We start from the raw sequence: 9,032 nt of genomic DNA on the forward strand, positions 1-9,032 counted from the left end.
TTAAATAGTTAAAGTTGCAAAATATTATAAGAAGTAACAAGCGGAGTAACCGTTTAGAGGGAAGTGGTGAAACGAGAGGTCGTGGGTTCAAAACTAGGCTAATACAAATTTTTTTTATATATATATTAAAGGATGCTGTGAATACAAATGGACCATGTACACGATTGGGCTTATGATAATGCAGTCGGGTCGTTACCTTGTTGGGCCGACCCATTTCCTAGTTCCTGCAGGCTGGTACGACATAAATGATTGTGTGGTTAGAACATGAAGTTGAATACGGAGATTTAGATAAAAGGAATTAGAATTGTAGTTTAAACAGAAAAGCAGTTATGGAGGAGTGGTTAGGAGTGTTGGGTTGAAGCGGGAGGTCGCGGGTTCGAATCCCTTCTCGGGCAGTTTATTTTTTTTAATGCTTCTAAGCTTTATGAATCCAAGGCCTTTATTTTGAGGTAGTCTCCTTTTATAATCATCATCATCATCATCATCATTATTATTATTATTATTATTATTATTATTATTATTATTATTATTATTATTATTATTATTATTATTATTATTATTATTATTATTATTATTATTATTATTATTATTATTATTATTATTATTATTATTATTATTATTATTATTATTATTATTATTATTATTATTATTATTATTACTATTACTATTATTATTATTAATATTATTAATATTATTATTGTTGGTATTACAATTATTAATATTATCATTACTAATATAGGTATTAATTATCATTTATTATTATTATTATTATTATTAAGATTATAGTTAAATTATTATTATTATTATTATTATTATTATTATTATTATTAAGTATTAAGTATTATTATCAAAATTATTATTTTCATTATCAATATTATTAAACTTATCTTTTTATTTAAAAACTACTATTATTATTAAAAGTATCATTCCTGCTAAAATTATTATTTTGTTATCATTAAAAACTATCATTTTCTTTATTAAAATTTTCATTATTAAAAAGAAACATTTTTTTATTATTATTACTATTATTACTATTATTACTATCATTATCATTATTATCCTTAACTTAGTGTTATTATTAATTTTTGCAAACAGAAGATATTTATATAAAAATATATACTAATATTACATAATATTATGTTTCAACTAATAGAATATTATTTATATTGACATAACGTTAATTAAAATCATATATCAAATAAGCATTATAATATATTATAAGTATTAATAAAATTATATATAAATATTAATCTTAATACATAACTACATATATATATAAAGTTGTTCGATTACCATTATATGTGTTAACATATATACAAATGGTATAGGTTCGTGAATCCGAGGCCAACCCTGCATTTGTTCAATATAGTCATATGTATTTTTACTATAAAATACATTATGGTGAGTTTCATTTGCTCCCTTTTTAATTGCTTTTGCAATATATTTTTGGACTGAGAATACATGCGCTGCTTTTATGTTTTACGCCATAGACACAAGTACTTAAAATATATTCTACGTTGAGTTGTACCACTTTGCATATCTTCCTTAATAGCTTGGTAACTAATATTTACATGTTGGAAGAACATGTAAGCGTGAATCCTATTGATAGATCTATCGGGTTTGACCACCCCAATCGGGCTAGTCGCTCTAGTATCGTAAACGGTTGCATAGTACTTCATTTTTACTACACTTGGTACAGTGTAGGGAGATTTCATAATAAAGGAAATATGCCACATTAATTGTTAAGTATGGTTACCGAAGCGCTCAACAACTTATAGAATAATTTTATTCACATGCGAGTGTACATTTATTTATGAAACTGAAATCTTGTGGTCTATCAAAGTTACTGAATTTTATGATTGTATATGATAAACCTATGAACTCACCAACCTTTTGGTTGACACTTTTAAGCATGTTTATTCTTAGGTACGAGTTAAGTCTTCCGCTGTGCATTTGCTCAATAGAAAGATATTACTTGGAGTCATTCATGGCATATTTCGGTCAGTACCACGCAATGGGACCAAATGTTGATGCATTCGTCCAGGAGGATTAGGACGGGTCGTCACAACATGACTTGTGCGGGCATTCCAAGTGAGTGGAATAATTATATATGTATGTATATGATTTATTTACTTGTGGGATATGTTTTAAAGTTCGATGTTGACGATACCATATCCTAGAGTATATTGTTTGTTCGTTTTGATGAGGGTTTAAGTTCGATGTTGACGATACCTCATGTATGGATTTAAAGTTCGATGTTGACGAAGCCATACCACTATTGTAGTGATGTTTGTTTGATGAGGGTTTAAGTTCGATGTTGACGATACCTCATATGTGGGTTTAAGCTCGATGTTAACGATACCACATTTATTAGGACGAATGGGGATTAAGTTCGATGTTGACGATACCATTCGTAGGGCTAGCCTTGAAATCTTGAATACTAATGGATGTTGTGAACATCAATATTTATTTGTGTTGTAATGTAGCATATTATATTGTTCGGATTTTATGATATTGTTGCGCTAGCTTGCGGTATTGGAAATTTAGCGTTATACTTTGCAATGGTATGCTATTTAAATTGCTAGCGTGTATGAGGTAAATTGTGTAAGTGATTGCAAGTAAGTAGGTCATATATGTATGTGTATAATTATTGCATTCACTAAGCTTTTAGCTTACTCCTCTCGTTGTTTACCTTTTTACAGGTATTGTGTTATGAAGCTAGCTAGTTGTTAGACTAGTTGCGTAGGAGCGTTTGGGCTCGATGGGATAGCTTATGGATATGCAGACGCGGATTGGGGGATTTTGTAGTCCCCGGTATTATGCTCTTGGTATCGAGTTGGGTTATAGAGTCCTAACTCATCTAAATGTAATTTGGGAGTGAAACTTGTATCTTGTACGAAAGTCGTAAAACGGCCGATGTGGGCCCGGTGTCATAAAACTCGTTTTATTATTGGAACGTGTTAGTTTTAACTATTATAATATGTTGTGAAAAGCGTTTCTCCTAAAAGTGTCGGGAAGTGGGAGATCTTTAATCAAAATTTGAAAAATCCGGACAGAGGCTGTTAGGCCTTGTGAGTGCCGTGCACATAAAGGGTTGCGCGCCGCGCACCCTTCTGTATATAAAAAAAAATTTGCGTGATCGGTTGGATATTGGGTTGGGTCGTTACAAATAAGTTTTAGACCACAAGATTTATTTCAAAATATCAAAATATTCAATATGCCATGAGTTATAATATCGAGCTAAACATTAACCCCTGACACTGTACGGGTGTCGGTAATCATTATTATGTACCCCCTTGACGATCGGTCAATGGGTAGAGACGTCACTCTCAATAGGCCTACTCACAATAATTAAGCTTGCAACATTTTAATTCCGGCAATTAGCGATATTATGGTGGGGATTTCGCATGTAAGAATACAAGTTAACAATAATCTCATGAAGTTGCATATCAAAAAGTTTAGGCACTTGTGTCTAAATTGTAAATCATTTAAAACAAGCATGTGTCTCACCCCAAGGTTTATAAATTACATTAAAATATGTAAAAGCGTGGCTATGAGTTCACCTTAGTAGCACAGAAGAGTTATTCCACAAGAGAAATGAATTGAACGGAAGAACGTGATCGGAATCTCAACCTAGAGATAGAACATACGATCAGATATTGCCTAAAAGATTTAAGTATAATAATTATACTAATAACGATGGTTTTCTAAAATAATTTCCATTTTTGGAAAGTTACCATTTATGGAAAGTTTCCACTTATAGTAACTTTCTAATTATAGAAAGTTCGGTATAATAAGAAGTTGTACAACTTTACCCAAATCTCGTTGCTATCATACAAGTCACTCTGATGGTCAGTTGTTACCGGGCGCCCAGGATTCTTGACCAGAATCTATGTCATGGCATTCGAAATCCACAAGCGGTTCCCATAAGGCAACAAGGACCACTGAAACGACCCGTCCATATTACTATAAACGCAATACGTTATTCATTGGTCCCATAGCGAGATATTTGACCTCTATATGATACGTTTTAGAAAATATTGCATTCGTTTCTTAAAAAGCATACCATTATTATACATAATGCATGTTTTAAACAAGTGGGCGATTATTTAAGAAATAATCCCCAAAATACATCGGTTTCCAAATACTACACACGTGACATAACAGTCGAATATAATACATGACAAAGATTTTATTGAATGCAACACTTTATTTAAACAAAAACATGAGACTTCATGCACATCTTGCTCAGATAATGTAACAGCGGAAGACTTTCTTAAGGACCTGAGAATAAACATGCTTAAACAGTCAACACAAAGGTTGGTGAGATATATAGCTATAGCATCGATATAAATATAGACCACAAGATTTCATAGTTATAAATATATGTACACTCGCAAGTGTATAAAAGTATTCTATAAGTTGTTGAGCGCTTCGGTAACCATATACTTAACCATCAATGTGGCATATTCCCTTTATTATGAAATCTCCTTACACTGTACCAAGTGTAGTAAAAATGAAGTACTATGCAACCGTTTACGATACTAGAGCGACTAGCCCGGTTGGGGTTGTCAAACCCGATAGATCTATCAATAGGATTCGCGTTTACATGTTCTTACAACATGTAAATATTAGTTACCAAGCTATTAGGGAAGATATGTAAAGTGGTACAACTCAACGTAGAATAAATTTTTAGTACTTGTGTCTATGGCGTAAAACATAAAATGCATGTATTCTCATCCCAAAATATTTGTAGAGTTTAAAAATGGGACTATATACTCACAGTAGTAAAAGTATATTAATAATAAGTTTTCAACTAATTAAAAATATGACCGTCATCCTTGGATTCACGAACCTATAATAATAATAACGATTCAGATAATAATACGACATATGAATAAAATAAAGCAAGTTCATAGAATACTTTTATAATAATTTTTAATATTTTATGTTAGTAGTCCATTGTTAGTAGTGTTTTGTTAGTAGTCCAAAATAGTCCGAAAAGTCCAACAGTCCAATAATCGGTATATATATATATATATATATATATATATATATATATATATATATATATATATATATATATATATATATATATATAATCTTAGAATTACCCCACGACGTATTGTATACGTATTGTCTTTGCATCAACCCAGAGACGTATTGTATACGTATTATCTTAGAATTAACTAAGACGTATTGTGTACGTATTGTCTTAGGATTTATCAAAACGTATTGTATACTTATTGTGTTAGGACGTACCAAGAATATTATTATACATATATACAATCACAGAATTAACCAAGATTATAATATTTTGTTATACTACTGATAACATGTCCAAATATATATAGGATATAGGAAAAGTTAACAAGGATATGGTTAATATAGTTTTTATAATATAAATTTCGTCCTTACAACGTTAATTTTAACAGATTTTGTTTTGCTCGCCAAATATTCATTACAACTCCGTTTAAAGTGAATCAAATTGCTATGGATTCAATAAGAAGTAAATTTTACAAAAAAAAAAAATTCGAAAAGTTCATCCCATGTAGTAATTTTTAGAGCTTTACCCTCTTTTTGTGTCGGTGGACAGATTTGGAAAAATCCCGGCATCCACCCAATATATGATTTTTGATAAAATACTTCCACTTTGTCTAAAATCATGAAAAAAATACTGGAAGTCTTATTTACATATGTTAAAATATTTCCAAAGTCTTAGCCTCTAACTCAAAGTCTAAGATAGGTTTTTAATTCCCAACTCAAAACAGCCCGCTTTTTACCGAATGGAGATTAAAGGATATGTGTTAAGTTTCAAGGTGTTCTTCATATGTACAAGTTATAAGTTCTTATATTAACTTAATATAACATCATAATACATATAAATAAGTGTTATTAGAGTTAAGTTAGAAAGATTAGATTAGTTTTTCAAACAAGCTTGGTGTTCACCAAAACAAGTTCTAGTTTACAAGTTTTATAAGTATAATAAGATAGCAACTATACAAGGAATTGAACAAGGATTTTAAGAAGTATTTTACCTTGATTATGAAGAGGAAATTTTCTGAGATTAAAGTATGATATGAGAGCATTCAAGTGTGTGTTTTTAGTTTAAAAAAATGTGGAGTAAAAATGAGTAAAAATGGTCCTTATTTATAAGCTTATAATTTTGGCTTTTAGTGAAAATATCTAAGATAAGTTAAATTGTATTAAGTCGTGCATGACATATTAAATTGATTAGGTGATGGATGACATATTACACAAATAATTGCAGAATTCTATTGGTATATACCAATAGTAAATACTTCTAGAAGCTGTGTATAATACGAGTAAAAATATCGTATGAATGCGATTAGAATTCTTTGAGGAAATTGAACGAAAATACGAGTATAGCTATCCTTTATATGTATTGGTATATTATAAAGTGTATTCAATACTTGTAAGGATGTATTTACACTCGTAATACATTATATGTAAATACATTTTAACATAAGTTAATTACGTCGTTTAAATAGTAATATATATATTGTTTTAAAACTCTTTAAATTAGTAGTATGAAAATATATATATAATACTTTGTTAATATACTTAATGAGATATTTAATTATCATATTTTCAAGTTAAATATATATAAATCTATATATATATACACAATAATTAAACAATTAAACAATTAAATCAAGTTATGACGTTCGTGAATCGTCGGAATAAAAGGGTGACCAAAAGCTTGTGTAAAACTCTTTTCATAGGTTCAAGATTTATTAAAATTCATTTCTTATCAAGTCGGAATTATATAAAGATTAAGTTTAAATTTGGTCGGAAATTTTCGGGTCGTCACAGTACCTACCCGTTAAAGAAATTTCGTCCCAAAATTTGATCGAGGTCGTCGTGGCTAACAATAAGAATGTTATTATGATGAATATAAGTTGATTCATAGGGTTTTATCATGATTTAGAAATATGGATAAAATAATTCGATTACTCGAAACGTATGAGTGAAGCTATCGTAAAAGAGTGAAATGAGAAAATAGGGATTCGTCTTATCTTTTGACGTCATCATGGTTGATCTCTGGATTAAAGAAAATATTTGTAATCTATATAAGATTTGATTCTTCGACGATTAAGGAAATTATGATCCTCTTCGATTTAATGCAATAATCTATCTCGATTTCTCTGTCGAATATTTTACTATAAATCACCCTCCTTCGTTTCCTTTTTTTCACATCTCCCATCTTTTATACTTTCTTCCTTTCTTCGTACTTCCAAAACAATTGTCATTATGCTCCATCCAGTTTTAATTCTTGATATATTATTGACTATCACATCTGTCATTCTTCTTTTTCATCTTCCACCGGAGGAATCCGTTAATTTCTACTATGCTCTTGGGTTTATAGTGTTCTTAGTTTTCCTGTGTCTTTATATTGTTATATGCATCGATATACACGGTTTGTAATTTCTGCGTTGTCTTCGTGCTTATATTTTTCCTTATATTTTGGAGTTTCATGCTTCCGTCTTCTTTTCCCAACTTCAAGTCAAGTGAATAATGGTCTAGAATTCATAGATATTAAATTCGGAATGAACATAGCTAATTCTCTAAGTAAGAAATTGTAATAGCACAATTTGACTTGTGAAATTACCAGAATCCAAAGGAAAAGATAGAACTATCAATAGAATATGTTCTTGATATGTTTAGAGATTAGATTGAATGTAAGAGTCATGTAACATGGCACATGATGACGTTATTGTCTGTGAATCATTACGTTCCATTTAGAAACTCAGCATGACTTACTGTAATATAATCACGTTGATCAAGTGTCATTATATTATACTAACTCATGCTTCAGTTCCCAACATTACTTCAAAAACATTCATACTTTACACTCAGAGGTTTCAGATATTTAGAAACTAAAACAGTTTTCTTTATGATGTGATACAGATAACGCGAAGGAATAAATGATTTCAGATAAGAATGGTTATGAAAATATCTTCAGAAATATGAAGGATATTTATAATGGAAGATACGATGATATCTTAGAATATTTAAGATAAGAGGATGATGAAGAATATTGTCCGCAAGGGTTTTAGAGTAAGGAGCAAGGTATTTGCTAAGGATTTTAGCAGACACCGAATCATTTGGATTCTTTGAAGGTAGATTTCGTCCTTGTGATTTGTCCACAGCCTCCTTCAGGGTTTGCTCAATCCGTTTTCCAGTTTCAAACCTTCTCTTTTTATGTGCTTTGCTAACACAATATTCTTCATCATCAACTTTTGACTGTTACGGTTGTCTACAGTCTTTGCTGCTTCATTCAGCTTTTTCAAAACTTCATAGTACTGATTCGTTGGCGGAAGTGCTATTTCGGATTTTAGAATTATAATTCCAGGAAATAACGTTATATGTATATGCAGAAATGATGTGAGATTCAAGAATAATTATTGATGCTTCCTGGGGTTTGGTATGACAATTATTGTTACAAGATGTAGATGGGTACATGACAAGGTTTTATAGTGATCTTTCAGAGAGATTTAAGTCAAAGAGCAATAAAGTTGCTGGTAAGCTTACTACTAATGTGGTGGAATATAAAAGGTTCCCCAGTAACGATGGCGAAAAGACAACGTATATATCAAGGTTATAATAAGGCTACTCCGGATGAAAAGTCGAAGTTGTCGTTTTGGAGCTATGATAAAATTCGCTATTTTGAAAAGGGATTGTAAAGTTATTTTGGGTAATAATAATGCTAAAGGATCTGACACGGATACGTGTTGAACCTTTGCTTAGGTTCAAGTATCCTCTGAATGCATATCTATATGCATATATTCTTCGTATGTATCGTGTGATTGGTTCATTCTCTCGATTGTTCCTTAGTTGAGATGTTTTCAAGAATTTTGAAGGGTTTAGATGCAGGTTGTCATCTTCAATATCCGTATAATGAATTCTTCGTGAATCTTGAATGATACGAATATCTTTATGAGTTCTGTGAATGAAAGTCATGTTCTGGTATAGTTTGAATTTAAAGTATGATTTTGAAGGATGTAGGA

This window comes from Rutidosis leptorrhynchoides, chromosome 2 (genome assembly GCF_046630445.1).
Source record: "Rutidosis leptorrhynchoides isolate AG116_Rl617_1_P2 chromosome 2, CSIRO_AGI_Rlap_v1, whole genome shotgun sequence".
Taxonomy (NCBI): Eukaryota; Viridiplantae; Streptophyta; class Magnoliopsida; order Asterales; family Asteraceae; genus Rutidosis; species Rutidosis leptorrhynchoides.